General features: G+C 44.3%; 1 protein-coding gene across 1 annotated transcript in view; it reads right to left on the bottom strand.

The window, feature by feature from the left end:
* ADAMTS12 (ADAM metallopeptidase with thrombospondin type 1 motif 12) overlaps window positions 1–16,057 on the bottom strand; it is a 744,436-nt gene that overhangs the window by 102,366 nt on the left and 626,013 nt on the right. The window lies entirely within an intron of this gene.

Here is a 16,057-nt window from a genome sequence, read left to right on the forward strand (position 1 = left end):
TTCCTACTATTCCTTTATGTTTAAAAAAATGAATATTCCACCAATTTAATTATTATTACATAGTGAGTGACTGTCCATCCAGTCTGCCCAATGTGATGTAAAATACTTGATCATGGTCTGTCTTTCTGGGATAGAGACCATACAAGTCTGCCTGGCTCTGTCCTTATTTTCTAAACTACTGGAGTTGCAGTCGAAGCCCACTCTAGCTGATTATATATTATGGTTAATTCATTGACAATATATAAAACTAACTGACAAATACACAATGCAAAACATATTTATATAATCCTATTTACTTAAAATGTACACTGGATATTATTCATAGCCATCTGACTCCTTCAATCACGTCTTTTAAGATACAACACAATCCACCTTCCAGCCAATCCAATCTACTTATGCACTCTCCATATAAATGTACATCATCTCACATAAAGCTTAAGTGCTGACTAAGTGTATTCTGTAATCGGTGCATAGATTTAGGCGTTGATTATAGAATACACTTAGTTGACATTTCAGCACCTAAATCTACGCTCATTCATTTACACCAATGAAAATGTGGTGTAAATCCCAGCATGCAGATTTAGGTGACTGGGCCATATTCTATAACTAGGCAAACAATTATTTTTTTGTTACATTTGTACCCGCACTTTCCGCAGGCTCAATGCGGCTTACATGGGGCAATGGAGGGTTAAGTGACTTGCCCAGAGTCACAAGGAGCTGCCTGTGCCTGAAGTGGGAATCAAACTCAGTTCCTCAGTTCCCCAGGACCAAAGTCCACCACCCTAACCACTAGGCCACTCCTCCACTTTCAGAATGCCCCCTTACCCGCCCATAACCACACCCCTTTTTGTCTGCACACATTAGAAATTCGGCGCATATCGTCAGTGGCGTAGCAAGGAGGGCGGGGGGGGGGGCGGTCTGCCCCGGGTGTCAACTCAAGGGGGGTGCTCCCTGCCAGCTCCCCCCCCGGGTGCAGCATGATGACACCCCCCCTCGGCACATCAACACCTCCAGACCCAGTGCCTACCCTCAGCTCCATCCAACCAGCTCCCGCACCCTACCTTTAAAGAAATCTCGGAAGCCGTGGCGAGGCGAGGCGCAGCGCCTCGCGCCTGCATGTAAAAGAAGTGTGGATCATCTCATCGGGCCTTCCCTCACTCTGTCTGTCCTGCCCTCCGCTGATGCAACTTCCTATTTCCGCAAGGGCGGGACAGACAGAGTGAGGGAAGGTCCGATGAGACGATCCACACTTCTTTTACATGCAGGCGTGAGGCGCCACGCCGCGCCTCGCCTCACCACGGCTTCTGAGATTTCTTTAAAGGTAGGGTGCAGGAGCTGGTTGGACGGAGTTGAGGAAGGTAGGCACTGGGTCGGGGGGGGGGGGATGTCATCGTGCTGCACCCGGGGGGGGGGGGGTGCAACGGTGAACCACCCAGGGTGGCAGCCCCCTTGCTACGCCACTGCATATCATTACAGAATACGCTTAGCGACTTGTGTGCCTAAATTCTAATCAGTTCTCATTATTGATTGTTAAGTGCTGTTATCAGCCCTCATTAACTTGTAAAGCAATTAATTTATGCACATTATTATAGAATCCATGCAGATTTTGGCGCGGATCTCTAGGCGCGCTATATAGAATCTGGGGGTTTGTGTAGCAGAAGCATCCATTTTAGAAGTATAAATGTCTAAAATATGAATGGGTCAATATGGGAACATGAATGTTTATGTGCTGTTCATATATGCTTAAGTTATGAAATAGCAACATACATATTTATGCCATTTTAAATACATTATCATTTATTTTCTCCAGAGCTGGCACAGAGCCTGGTATCCCCTGTTAGTTTCACTTTCAGGGGGGAGGAGGACATCAACCACTAGGAAGATTAAAGGGGTGTCCTCCCTTAATCCCTCCAGTATAACATTTTTCTGAAACTTAGATGTTTCAGGTAACAAGTGTAAATCCTGATGTCAATCTTTTTGGACAAAGAAGCACATTCCCCTTCTGAAATGTGAAAAGCACTTTTATTTTTTAAAGCTTACCTTAGTCCCACCCAGTATATGTCCATACCATGCTCTTTTCTACATACACATTTTAGAGTTTTACACATGTATATCCTAGCTTTGTAAAATTGGGATTTAAATATTATGCAATACAAACAACTGAAATGCTAATTTATGCACATTGAAACCCCAAATAGTACTCCTAAAATAAACACTTATATCTCTTCTGCATATTTACCACTATAGTGGAATCTATGCGGGATGCAAGGATCAAATCATAAAGAAACTTCAGACTGCCCAAAATACAGCAGCCAGGCTTATATTTGGAAAACACGTTTTGACAGCGCCAAACCACTCAGAGAAAAATTGCAGTGGCTACCAATCAAAGAACGCATCACTTTCAAAATCTGCACAAGTGTTCACAAAATTATTTACGGCGAGGCACTGGATACATGACAGACCTCATCGACCTGCCAACCAGAAACTCCACAAAATCTGCACGATCATATCTAAACCTCCACTACCCAAGCAGCAAAGGACTCAAATACAAATTCACCTATGCAACCAGCTTTTCCTATCTAAGCGCACAGCTATGGAACGCATTGCCAAAAGCAGTAAAAACTACGCTCGACCACCTAAATTTTCAGAAAGCACTAAAGACAGACCTGTTCAGAAGAGCATACCCCACTGACCCAACATAAAAATACCGGTCACTTGCAACACAACATAACCAAAGACTGCAACAGACAATACCTGACTCTTCTTCCCCCTTTTCCTCTCTAAGTTCCCACCATTTCCTACCATACATATACCTCATTATACCACAATATCACTGTGTATTCATTCATACTATGTATTTGTTCAAACTGTAATCAGCTAACACTGTTAATGGTTATATGTAAGCCACATTGAGCCTGCAAAAGGTGGGAAAATGTGGGATACAAATGTAACTACTAATAATAGTCCCCCTCAATAAATTACCAGCCTTATTTGAAGATCTACTGATACAGAAAGGCCATTATTTTCTAACAAAAAGTGAAAAACATAATCTCTTTAATATCTAGTGGTTGTGTACTTCACATCTATGGATATGCTATTGAGCATGCATGGCAAACGTCCATGCTCTCTCTTGCTACATGCAGGATTGGCACCTGTAATTCGCCTATTATATTGTGAGCACAAAGATTAAATGTGGATCTCCTCGACTAGAAGAGGAGGCTTCTTGAGGTGTCTCGCATGAGGTACTTCATCAAATGCTTTCTAAAAACTGAGATACACTGCATCAACTGATTTGCCCTTATCCACAAGCTTATTTTATTTTGTTTCTGATTGTGATAGCATGGGCAAGGTTTGAGCACGGGTCTTCAGAATTACAGTCAGACAAAGGTAAAAAGCAGGGGCATAGCTACGGGCAGGCCTGGGCGGGCCCAGGCCCAGGCCCATCCAATCTCGGCTCAGGCCCGTCCACTCAGTTTTAAGCGCAGTTGACTTAAAGCGCACAGAGCAAAGCCAAAGCAGCAGCCTTTCACTAATTGATTTCTACCATCGTCGCGCCGCGGCTCGCTCAGCTGATCTCCCAGTCCCACCTACCTTTTGGGCAGACTTGGCATGGCAGTGAGTACTCGGCACTGAATAAACATGGTCGCAGTTCTTGACTTCGTGGTGACTGGTGAGTGCAGAGGTGGGCTCTGCCCTGTTGCCCAGGGCATGAAAAAAGTCTTTCAGCACTTAATTCCATAGGGGGTGGGTAGGGAGTAGGACAGGGCTGATGCTAGGCTACAGGGAGGAGTGAGGTGGTAGGATAGGGCTGATGCTTAGCTATGGGATGGATGGGGGGTAAGGTAGAGAAGGGAAGGGCTGATGCTGAGCTATGGGGATGGATAAGGAGCATGGAATAGAAAAGCTGATGCCAGGCTGCTGGGATGTAGGGGTAGGGTAAGGAAGGTCTTTATGTTTTATGTTTTTGTAATATGTTTTACAATTAATGTGAATTGAATTGTGATCTGTTTAGAATTGCAGAGAGAGTGTGGCATAAAAATTTAGAAAATAAATCAATAAATTTCTAATTTTTGGTCCTTTATTCTGTAATTGGTGAGGGTTGGTGTGGTCTGCATGTGACCAAGCAGGTGAGAGTTTCTGCTCGGCAGAATGTGGTTTGTATGGGGATCCATAGGAGCCAACATTTCAAAATGATTGGGGGTGCTGAAATTTTATTTTTTTACAGGTGGTGCATTCCCCCCTCCCCCTCGTCCCCCTCCCTCTCCCCGCCCCACTCCCTGTCGTCCCCTGTCCCCCTTCCCTTGTCCCCCTCCACCTCCTTTCGAGTTCCAGGCCTACCTCCCTTCCTCCCAGTTCCAGGCTCCCCTCCCTCCCTCCCTTCGACTTCCAGGCCCCCTCCCTTCCCTCTCTCTCTCTCCTTTCCCTCCCCCCCCTCCGAGTTCCATGGTCCCTCCCTCCCTCCCTCTGAGTTCCAGGGTCCCTCCCTATGAGTTCCAGGGTCCCTCCCTCCCTCCCTCCCAGTTCCAGGGTCCTCCTCTGAGTTCCAGGGTCCCCCCTCCCTCCGAGTTCCACTCCCCCTCCCCTCCCTCCTTCCCTCCCTCCGAGTTCCACAGTCCCCCCTCCCTTTCTCCCTCCCAGTTCCAGGGTCTCCCCCTCCCTCCGAGTTCCACAGGGTCACTCCCCTCCCTCCAAGTTCCAAGGTCCCCCCTCCCTCCCTATGAGTTCCACAGGGTCCCCCTCCCTCCCTTCCTCCGAGTTCTACAGGGTCCCCCCTCCCTCCAAGTTCCAGGGTCATCGTCCCTCCCTCCCTTCGAGTTCCAGGCCCCCTCCCTCCGAATTTTAAAAGTCATCTTGACGTATCTCGTCGGCGTTACGGGGGCCGGCAGCAGCAGTAAAAAGCGTGCAGGCTCGGCGCTTACTTCAGTTTTCCCTTCTCTCCCTCTCAGCTCTGGTCCCGCCCTCATTTCCTGTGTCCGCAAGGGACGAAACAGATGCAGCTATTGCAAACGCGTCAGATGAACAGGCTATTGACATCCCAGCCGGTGTTACTGAAGAGGAGTTTCATCACTACATAGCTGTTGATTACGATCTACAAACAGCTGACGACAGCACTGATGTCGAGATATGCACCTACACGCAGGCAACGGCTGATGATGAAACAGATGATGAAATGAGCAGCGAGGCACATGCTGACAAAATTCAGCAACCTCTTATCACTTTTGTAAGAGCACTGGAGACTCTCAACACCGTGTGGGCCTATCTGGAGGCCACTGGATGTCAGTGCTATGACAGTTTTTACCGTCTGGCAGACGTAGTCTATGGAACTCACAGACACAAGAGTGTACAGAGGATTATGACTGATTACTTCAAGTAAGCCTAATGTCAGTTAACAGAGACTGTATACTGTACGTATAATAAACAGTACTGTACATATGTTTATCAGATGTCAAGCTTCTTTGGGTCACAACGGTTAAGTGCATGCTCCGGTTAATTGCATGTATTTCTTTGGTCCCAGACCCTTGCACTTAAGTGGATTGCACTGTAATTATAGAATAGTGGTTAGGCATACTACTGCCATTTATGCACATAAGTGTACACTTAGCTTTATTTTATAATTGTAAGTGGACAAATGGTGTTTAAATTTTGGCAACCTATTATAGAATAAGGGAGGTAGTGTCTAGATTGAAGGCATAGAAAGCAAGCAAACAATCAGTTTGCAAAATCCAGATTGGCAGAAAGGTGAGCAGACTGAAGAACTCTGAGTTTTCAGTGCTTTTAAGTGATGATTATGAGTCAGTTTTATCTGTATTGTTATTACTTATGATTTCATTGTTTTCTTATTATTTATTTGTTATGTAAGTTTGATTTTATATGTTAACTTTTGTGGTATTTTACATTTCTTTTGTTCTGACAGTACCGTTGGTCCCTGAAGCAGCCCAGAAGGGACGATACTTGGCCAAGTTGGGTGTAGAGTTTACTTCTCCAGTGTTGTTGCTAATACTGTAAATTGTGTTTTGGAATACTTTGAACTCTTTGGTCTGTTCTTCAGTCTGCTCACCTTTTTTGTGTAATAGATTGAAGGCACAGACATTATACCTGCTTATAAAATACAGTATATGAGCAAACTGCAACTCTGCTCATTTATAACCCAAACTCTACCACTGAACAAGCCTACTGTGCAAGTATCACCATCTTATACTGTGCATACTTTTAGGTGTGGCCTAATTTTATAAACACCCATTTATTCATGAATATCAGTGTTTTGTGAATGAAAATAGTTTATAAAATGTTTTTCTAATTTAAATTTATACCCCTCTTGTCTTATAAAGACTCAGAGAGCTTTGCAACCATAGCAATAATAGGATAGCAAAAAAGTAATAATATAGTAGATCTGCAAATATTAGTATGAGGGAGCCTATAGGGTGCAGCCCCTCTCTATTAATAGCACGCCCTCACAGCAGTTGCGTAGCCAGACTTGACATTTTTGGGAGGGGCCCAGACTTAACATGAGGGGGCACTAGACATGTAGGTATGAGTAGTGCTTGGTATACTCCTAAATAATGCCTTAGTATTCACTTGATGACATATTTCTAAGTAAACAGTGTATCCTGCACCAAACATAAACCCCATACATACTTATGGAAACTTTGGGCTCCTTTTACAAAGCCAAAGAACTGATTCCAAATGTGACGAAGCCCATTCTTGCTTTGTAAAAGGAGCCCTTTGGAAATACTGACATTTAAAATAAATTTGCATTATCCCATAACTTAAACTTTCCCATTAAGGAAGACTTCAGTCTGGTCAACATCGCAATACACATCACAGTATCCTGCAAAATAATTACTATAATGGTATATATCTTCAAGTTTGCTATTTAATAAACACCTTAATAAGCTGTGTTAATAAAACAGGAGAATACTTTTGAAGTAGCAGTTTAAATATGTAGTCTAAGAAACTTAATATAAAACATACCGACCCCTAACACAGCGCACTGAACTGTCAAGCTGTTTATTTAAACATGTATTTTGCATCCACAGGAAAAGCAAGTACTGTAAATATTACATCAGGTACTAAAACACCAATGCACTACCTAGTGAAACAAAACAAACAGGACTGCAACAAGATCTCTACACAGACCCTACATGATAGCAGAATACCACACCTTGGTCACACACATAAAACACAAACTCTCAACAAATAAGAAATAAGGGACCACAAATCAGTAGTTAAGCTATGATGGCAAATATATGAACCTCAAGGTCGGATTTTGCACACAGCACTAACAGAGAAAGCTAACATGTTCCAATTAATAAATTCAAAATAAAATACTTTTTTTAACCTTTGTTGTTTGAACATTTTGGGCCCTGTTTACAAACGCACACTAGAGTTCTTTACTGCGTGCTTAAAATTAGCAAGCACTGTACAGATGCCCACAATATTCCTATGGGTGCCTACACAGTTAGTGTGCACTAATTTTGTAAACAAGGCCCTTTATTTTTCTATTGGCTTTGGTCCCAGTATCTCTTGTCTGCTTTTCTCTATTTTTCTCTTGTCTTTGAAGGATCTTCTGTCCGTTTGACATTTCCTCTCTATTCTTGTCCACTTTCCATCGTTTTTCTGTCCCTATCCATCCTGTTTTCATCTCCCCTCTGTGTCACTGTGTCTGTCCTTTTCCATGTTCAGCATCTCTCCTCTGTGTTCTTACCTTGACATTTCCCCTGTGTCCCTAATCTTCCCCCTGTGATCAGCATTGCTCCTATATCACTATCCTTCACCCCCCAATCAGCATTGCCCCTGTTAGTCCCTATCCCCTCTCTGCCCTCTCTCTATTTACAATGATGCAGCTTGGAGAAAAGACGGCTGAGGGGAGATATGATAGAGGTCTATAAAATAATGAGTGGAGTGGAACAGGTAGACATGAATCACTTGTTTACTCTTTCCAAAAATACTAGGATTAGGGGGCACGCAATGAAGCTACAAAGTAGTAAATTTAAAACAAATTGAAGGAAAATTTTCTTCACTCAATGTGTAATTAAACTCTGGAATTCATTGCCAGAGAATGTAGTAAAAGCAGTTAGCTTAGCAGGGTTTAAAAAAGGTTTGGATGACTTCCTAAAGGAAAAGTCCATAGAACATTATTAAAATGGACTTGGGGAAAATTCACTGCTTATTTCTAGGATAAGCAGCATAAAATGTGTTGTACTTTTATGGGATCTTGCCAGGTATTTGTGACATGGATTGCCACTGTTGGAAACGGGATGCTGGGCTCGATGGACCTTTGGTCTTTCCCAGTATGGCAATACTTATGTACTTATGTACCTGGTAAGAACCCAGAACAGTAAAACAGATTTTATGCTGCTTATGCTAGGAATAAGCAATGGATTTGCCCAAGTCCATCCTAATAATGGTTTATGGACTTTTCTTTTAGGAAATTATCCAAACCTTTTTAAAACCCTGTTAAGCTAACTGCTTTTAACACATTCTATGGCAACGAATTCCAGACTTTAATTACTCGTTGAGTGAAGAAATATTTTCTCTGGTTTATTTTAAATTTATTACTTAGTAGCTTCATTGCATGCTCCCTAGTCTTAGTGTTTTTGGAAAGAGTAAACAAGCGATTCACATCTACCCATTCCACTCCACTCAGTTTAAAGCTATTTCTCTCAATCTTTTTTCTTTTCACCAGTTCATTACTAGAATAGTCTTCCCTCTGAATTATGCTCAACGAGGAGCTATTTACCGTTTCGAAAAGCACTGAAAGCTTATTTGTTTACTAGGCCTGGGAGATTATGATTTTACTTGTTTTTATTTTGTAGTTTCTTATATGTGAATTCTGATGATTGTATCAGTTTTTTATTTAAACAGATGTAACTCACCTCGAATCTTACTTTTAGAGAGTTGGCGAGAGACAAGTCTCTCATAGCATGGCATAGCACAGCATCTCCCCTTAGCCCTAGCCACTTTAGCCTTTCCCCATAGGGAATTCATCCCAACCCCTTTATCATTTTCATCATCTTTCTCTGTACCTTTTCTTATTCTGCTATATCTTTTTTGAGATGCAGTGACCAGAACTGCACACAGGATTCGAGGTGCGGTTGCACCGTGGAGCGATACAAAGGCAATATAACATTCTCATTTTTGCTTTCCAGTCCTTTCCTAATAATTCATAACTTTCTATTTGCTTTCTTAGCCGCCGCTGCACACTGAGCACAGGGTTTCAACATATCATCAATGACGACACCTAGATCATTTTGCTGGGCGGTGACTCCTAATGTGGAATCTTGCATCACATTGCTATGGTTTGGATTCCTCTTTTCCACATGCATCACTTTGCATGTGATGTGATACTTATTTCTAGGGTAACACAAAGGAGCATAGTTATCAACATGGGCAACCAAATAAGATATGATATTTCACTATGGGCCTTATTTGTGCAATCAGACCTAGTTACTAATAACTAGGGTAAACAATCAGTGGCGTACCAAGGGGGGGGGGGCGGTGGGGGCGGTCCGCCCCGGGTGCACACCGCTGGGGGTGCCGCGGCACGTGCCTGTCGGCTCCGAGTTCGCTAACTTCGCTCGTTCGCTGCAGCTCCCTCTGCCCCGGAACAGGTTACTTCCAAACCTGTTCCGGGGCAGAGGGAGCTGCAGCGAACGAGCGAAGTTAGTGAAATTGGAGCTGACAGGCGCGCACCGCGGCACCCCCCCTCCAGCGGCGTGCACCCATGGGGGTGTCATTTCGCCGGGGGGGGGGGGGGCGCATCGGCGATCCGCCCCGGGTGTCATCCAGGCTAGGAACGCTACTGTAAACAATATAATAGCAAGTCTTAATGATAGCCCACATTGATAATTATGCCCTTTATCCCCTTCATTACATTACATTGTATTAAAAGATCTTATAATCTGCAGTTACCATTCAGGTTCAAAGAAACTACCAATAGGAGCAACTAGTCAATAGCTAAGAATTACATCAAAATAAAAAATTATTGTAAAATCAGTACAACAATTAAAAGACACCACCTAAAATGACATCAGATATCCTAAGATCATTACAAGCCTATTGAATGTTTTCTAAACAAAAAAGTTTTCAATAGTTTTCTAAAGCACAAATTATCTGTATTTCCCCTAATAGATAAAGGAAGAGCTTTCCAGATTAGTGCTGCCTGGTAGGGTAATTAATTGCCTAACAACTTCTGAGATTTTAAGAATTTCAGAGATGGAAATCCCAAAAGTAGTTTCTCTCTCATAATCCTTGCGAGCACAATTTGATAAGTAGCTCATAAAATTGCACCTGCAGGTTATAGGATATCTACAGTTAAGTGTGTAACTTAATTGACAAATTAACTGCTAATTGGACAACCAATTGGTGATAATTACAGTTAATTGATTCTAATTGGCATTAATGAGCATTTACTCATGTAACAGCACTTAGTTGATATTCTCTAACCTCAGCACGCTTTTACCCAGAGAATGTGGTAAAAGCAGTTTAGCTTAGCAGGGCTTAAAAAAGGTTTGGATAATTTCTTAAAAGAAAAGTCCATAAGCCATTATTAAGATGAACTTGGGAAAATCCACTGCTTATTTCTAGGATAAGCAGCATAAAATCTGTTTTACTCTTTTGGGATCTTGCCAGGTGCTTGTAAACTGTATTGGCCACTGTTGGAAACAGGATACTGGGCTTGATGGACCTTTGGTCTGTCCCAGTACGGCAATGCTTATGTTCTTATGCAAGAGGGGTGTAGATGTGGGAGGGGCATGGGCGGGTCAAGGGCTAAGGTTAGAAAATACTGACGGCTGCTTTCACAACTGTAACATTTAAGTGCAGACATTTACACCAGTCATTGCCATGGTGTAAGCGGCTGTGCCTAAATGATACCTCATAAAAGCCAACTTACACTAGTATTTTATAATAGCAATCATACATGTAATTGCAGATATAGAATTTGGGCTTAGCATGCAGCATCCTGGTGCCTAACCGTAGGCAACCTGTAGAGAATTACCCTCAAAGAGACTAAGAGGCATAGTTATCTATCTGGGTTAATGTGTGCTATTTTACCACTAACTCATACTATTTTAACACAGGTCCCATTTTAATAATAACTGAGGTTAACAGAACAACACGTCTTCATGGCAGCCCACATTGATAAATTCCTCCCTAAGTGTTCTTATAATATAGGCTCACAGCCTGCACAGATATGGTACCTACATGTTGGTGCCCTGTTCTAGAATTGCCTCTCTTTCTACAAGAATTGGACCATTATTTTATTAAGTCACATAGGTGCCTATGGTCCTTTATTTTAGAAGCTCTATTCATGTTTTGAACGTCTGAAACCCAGCATTTAGACATCCATATTATATGGATGTCCAAATCCTGGTTTTATAAAGCTGGGATACGGACATCTGAACCAGCAGTAAGTCCTTATGGCAAGGTGACAGGGTCTGGGTGTGTGGTGGGAGTGGCACAGCAAAAAAACAGGAAGGGCCTCTACGTATACAGTACAAGGATAAAAAAGTAGAGGTTGACCGAAGGACAATACAACACAGAAGATGATGCTTTAAGAGATGCTTTATTCGCTGCTTGGACACAAAGGACCCGGTACAGTCCGTATTTCTGCATTGAGAAACGCCTGCTTCAGGTGTCACAAGCAGGCTTATTTTCGAAAGAGAAGGGCGCCCATCTTTCGACACAAATCGGGAGATGGGCGTCCTTCTCTCAGGGTCGCCCAAATTGGCATAATGGAAAGCTGATTTTGGGCGTTCCCAACTGCTTCCCGTCGCGGGGATGACCAAAGTTCCCGGGGGAGTGTCTGAGGCGTAGTGAAGGTGGGACTGGGATGTGCCTAACAGATTGGCGTCCTCAAGCGATAATGGAAAAAAGAAGGGCATCCCTGATGAATACTTGGCTGACTTTACTTGGTCCTTTTTTTTTTTTACGACCATGCCACAAAAATGTGCCCTAAATGACCAGATGACCACCGGAGGGAATCAGGGATGACCTCCCCTGACTCCCCCAGTGGTCACTAACCCCCTCCCACCCCCCAAAAAAACAACTTTAGTCTTTTTTTTTTAGAATATGGGTGAAGGACATCCTTTGCTATGCCTCTGTCCCTGCAATGGCAGTTGAGGACGTTCAAAATCTGGATGTTTGTGAGAAGCACATCCATGCCTGGATATTTCTGTGAGAAGGATGTCCATGCCTGCTATGCCTTTGACACCCCCTTTATTCATTTGGATTTTGGATCACAAGTAGCAGAAGTGGGATTGGAACTGGCCACTTCTGGATTTCAAGACCAGTGCTCTAACCACTAGGCCACTCCTCCACTCCACTCCCTTGAAATTTGGCCATCCCTGTAAGGGGGGGGGCAGTTGAGGACATCCAAAATGTTTGAAAGAAGGACGCCCATGCCTTTGTTATGCCTCCGCTGACACACACATACCACCCCCCCCCCAAGGGACCTGCATATTGCCCCTCCCCCAACAGGGATAGCCAAATTTCAAGGGAAAGGAGTGGCCTAGTGGTTACAGCACTGGTCTTGCAATCCAGAGGTGGCCAGTTCAAATCCCACTACTGCTACTTATGATCCAAAATCCAAATAAATAAAGGGGGCGTCACAGGCATGGATATCCTTCTCACAAACATCCATATTTTGGACGTCCTCAACTGCCATCCTTCATCCATACTCTAAAAAGAAAGACATCCCTGACAAGCACTTGGATGTTTTCATCTGGACTTGTATTTTTCTAAGTTTGTAGATGGCAATTTATTTAAGGTTGTAGACGGCTATTATACATGCAGCTTGTCTGCATGTATGAAGCCTTCTTTGGCATGCGCAGAGCAGCCACACATAATGCTTGGCTGCTCTGTACTGGCTTCCCCTCCTTAGGAAGGAAATCATGTGCAAATGAGCTAACAGTGAGCAGCTCATTTGCATGCGATTTCCTTCATGCATGCCCGTTCGTTTCCGAATCGCTAAGGGATCGGTAAGGGAAGGGCTTTTTCCTTTCAGTTAGTGCATCAGTTAATCCACTGCAGTGCCCCCTAGGGTGCCCGGTTGGTGTCCTGGCATGTCAGGGGGACCAGTGCACTATGAATGCTGGCTCCTCCCACGACCAAATGAGTTGGATTTGGTCTAGGGTTACCATATGGCTCCAGAAAAAGGAGGACGGATTGAGCCAGCCGGGTTTTACTTCCATTGCTTTCAAAGCAATGGAAGTAAAACTCGGCTGGCTCAATCCGTCCTCCTTTTTCTGGAGCCATATGGTAACCCTAATTTGGTCATTTCTGAGATGGGCATCCTCGCTTTCCATTATCGCTGAAAATCAGAAACGACCAAGTCCTGGGGACGACCATCTCTAAGGTAGACCTAAATTTGCTGATTTGGGCGTCCCCAACCGTATTATCGAAATGAAAGATGACCGCCCATCTTGTTTCGATAGTACGGGTTTCCCCGCCCCTTGCTGGAGCCGTCCTGCGAGGACGTCCCCAGGAAAACTTCGGCGTCCCTTTCGATTATGCCCCTCCACATGATTCAATTTATTATAATACATGAACTCTCCGGAGCAGAGCTGGTTTTTCAGTGTTTTCTCCAAGCTGATTGCTTTGGGTTTTTTTTTTTGTTTGTTTCTTGTTTTTAAATCATACTGTGAACCCTGAAGTAGGCGTTTCTGAGTGCCAAAGCATGGACGGATATAGCATCTCTTAAAGTGCCATCTTCTGTGTTGGATTGTCCTTCGGTCAACCACTTTTTTTATTCTTGTGCTGTGGGAGGCACATGGATGATGTTCTTTAGACCTGGTACTTGCCATATCCATGTTAGTGAAAGGTTCTGTGATTGAGCAGATTTCCACTGGAAGGATTAAGGCAAGCCCTCTCCTTAACCCCCAGTGGTTGCTGTCCCTTTGTCTCCCCCAAATGTAAAACTATGACTATGGACATTCATGGTACTAACATTTTTTTTAAATTAACTTCTTAATAGATCTCCATGTGGAGTCCATGTGGATTGGAGGAGTAGCCAATAAATGAGCACTAATTAAGCACTGTTCTATAAACAATTTGTGCTCATATCTCATGGTCATGGGCATAGTTGGAGGGGGGATTGTCCCATCAAATAAGTTGCCCCTATCTGGGCAGGGGTAGGGACATAAGCACACAACCAGTAGCTTTTTCTCCTGGCCGCTGCTGTGATGAACTGGAGGAACCACAAGCTTCCATGCTCTGCTTTGCCCTACCCTTCCCTGCCTCTTGCTCACCCTCTCCACCCCCCTCGCACCTCACTGCCGCTGCAAAGCAAAATGAAAACATGCACAGGGCCGTAGTCCTGCACGTTCCGCTTCAAGCTTCCCTCCTCCTCTCTCCCCTGCCTCAGAATGTAAGTTCCTATTTCCAGAAAAGAAGTGGGAAGCCAGCAGTGGCACGTGCAGGACTATGCCCCTGCGCAAGTTTTCATTTTGCTTTGCGGCAGTGGTGGCAGGATGCAGGGGGTTGGAGAGAGTGAGCGAGAAGCAGGGAAGGGCAGCATAGAGCGCGGAAGCTCGCAGTTCCTCCAGGCCGCCACAGTAGCAGCCAGGAGGAGAAGCTACTGTTTTGGCACCTATTTCCCTATCCTTGCCAAGGGGGAGTGAGCGAGAGGAAAGGTGAGGCGGGGATAAAAGATGCTGTGAAGGGGGAGAGAGAGGGGGAGATGGCTGGAGGGAAAAAGGAAGGGGAGACACTGGATGGAAAAGAGTGAGAGAAATGGGAGATGCAAAGAGGAAGAGTTGAGGGAGATGCTGAATGGAAGGGGAAAGGTGAGACACTGGATGGAAAGGAAGGGGAAGAGAAGGGGAAGATGTGACACTGGATGGAAAAGAATGAGAGAAATGGGAGATGCGAAGAGGAAGAGATGAGGGAGAAGCTGGATGGAAGGGGAAAAGTGACACTGGATGGAAAAGAAGGGAAAGAGGGAGACATTGGATGGAAGAGGGAAGGGGAGACACTGGATGGAAAAGAATGAGAGAGATGAGAGATGCTGCATAGGGGGAGATAGAGGAGAGAGACGCTGGAGGGAAGGGTGAAGGAGAGACACTGGATGGAAGGGAATGAGAGAGATGTCAGATGCTGCAAAGGGGGAGATGACTGGAGGGAAGGGGGAAGGGGAGACACTGGATGGAAAAGAATGAAAGAGATGGGAGATGCTGCGAAGGGGAAGAGGGGAGAGATGCTGGATGGAAGGGGGAAGGGGAGACACTTGATGGAACAGAATGAGAGAGATGAGAGATACTGTGAAGGGGAGAGAGAGGGCCATATTCTGCAACTACGCACTTAAACTTTGGAACACCCATGAAATGCCCATTTCCCTGTCTATAACCACACCCCTTTTTGCCTGGGCACATTATAAGAAATTGATGTCCATTTTACAAACTGAAATGTCCAAATTATAAACGGAAATGGAAGCATGTAGTTTTAGGCGCTGAGATGTCAACTAAGCGTATTCTGTATACTGTGCCTAAATCTAGGCACCGCTTATAGAGTACACTCAGTAGGCATCGATTTCCGTGCCAATTTTTTAGGTGCAATATATAGAATCTGCCCCTTTGCGGTAAGTATTTTTGCACATGCTAAGCGCACGTTAGGGCTTAACATCCTTTAGTAGGCATACCGCTTTGGGGCTTTTTCACTAAGGGGTCCTTTTACTAAGCCGTATAGGTGCCTACACACGCCTAACACTTGCCAAATTGGAGTTAGCGCCTGGTCACCGCGTGCGCGCGTCTGCTACGCCCATCTGAAAAATATTTTTTATTTTCTGACGGGCAGCAGCTACGCACATCAAGTGGAATTTGATGCGCGCAGACCATTACCGCCCAGTTACATGAGACCTTACCGCTAGGTTACCACATGAGACCTTACCGCTAGGTCAATGGCAGTCTCAGACTCAAAATGGATGCGTGGCAATTTTCATTTTCCCACACATCCATTTTCAGCAGAAAATAAAAGGCATTTTTTTTGTAGGCCCTTAATTGTCTTGTTTGTCTGTATTTTTAGATTGTAAGCTCTATCGAGCAGGGACTGTCTCTCTGTG

The sequence above is a fragment of the Microcaecilia unicolor genome, chromosome 2 (assembly GCF_901765095.1).
Source record: "Microcaecilia unicolor chromosome 2, aMicUni1.1, whole genome shotgun sequence".
Classification (NCBI taxonomy): Eukaryota; Metazoa; Chordata; class Amphibia; order Gymnophiona; family Siphonopidae; genus Microcaecilia; species Microcaecilia unicolor.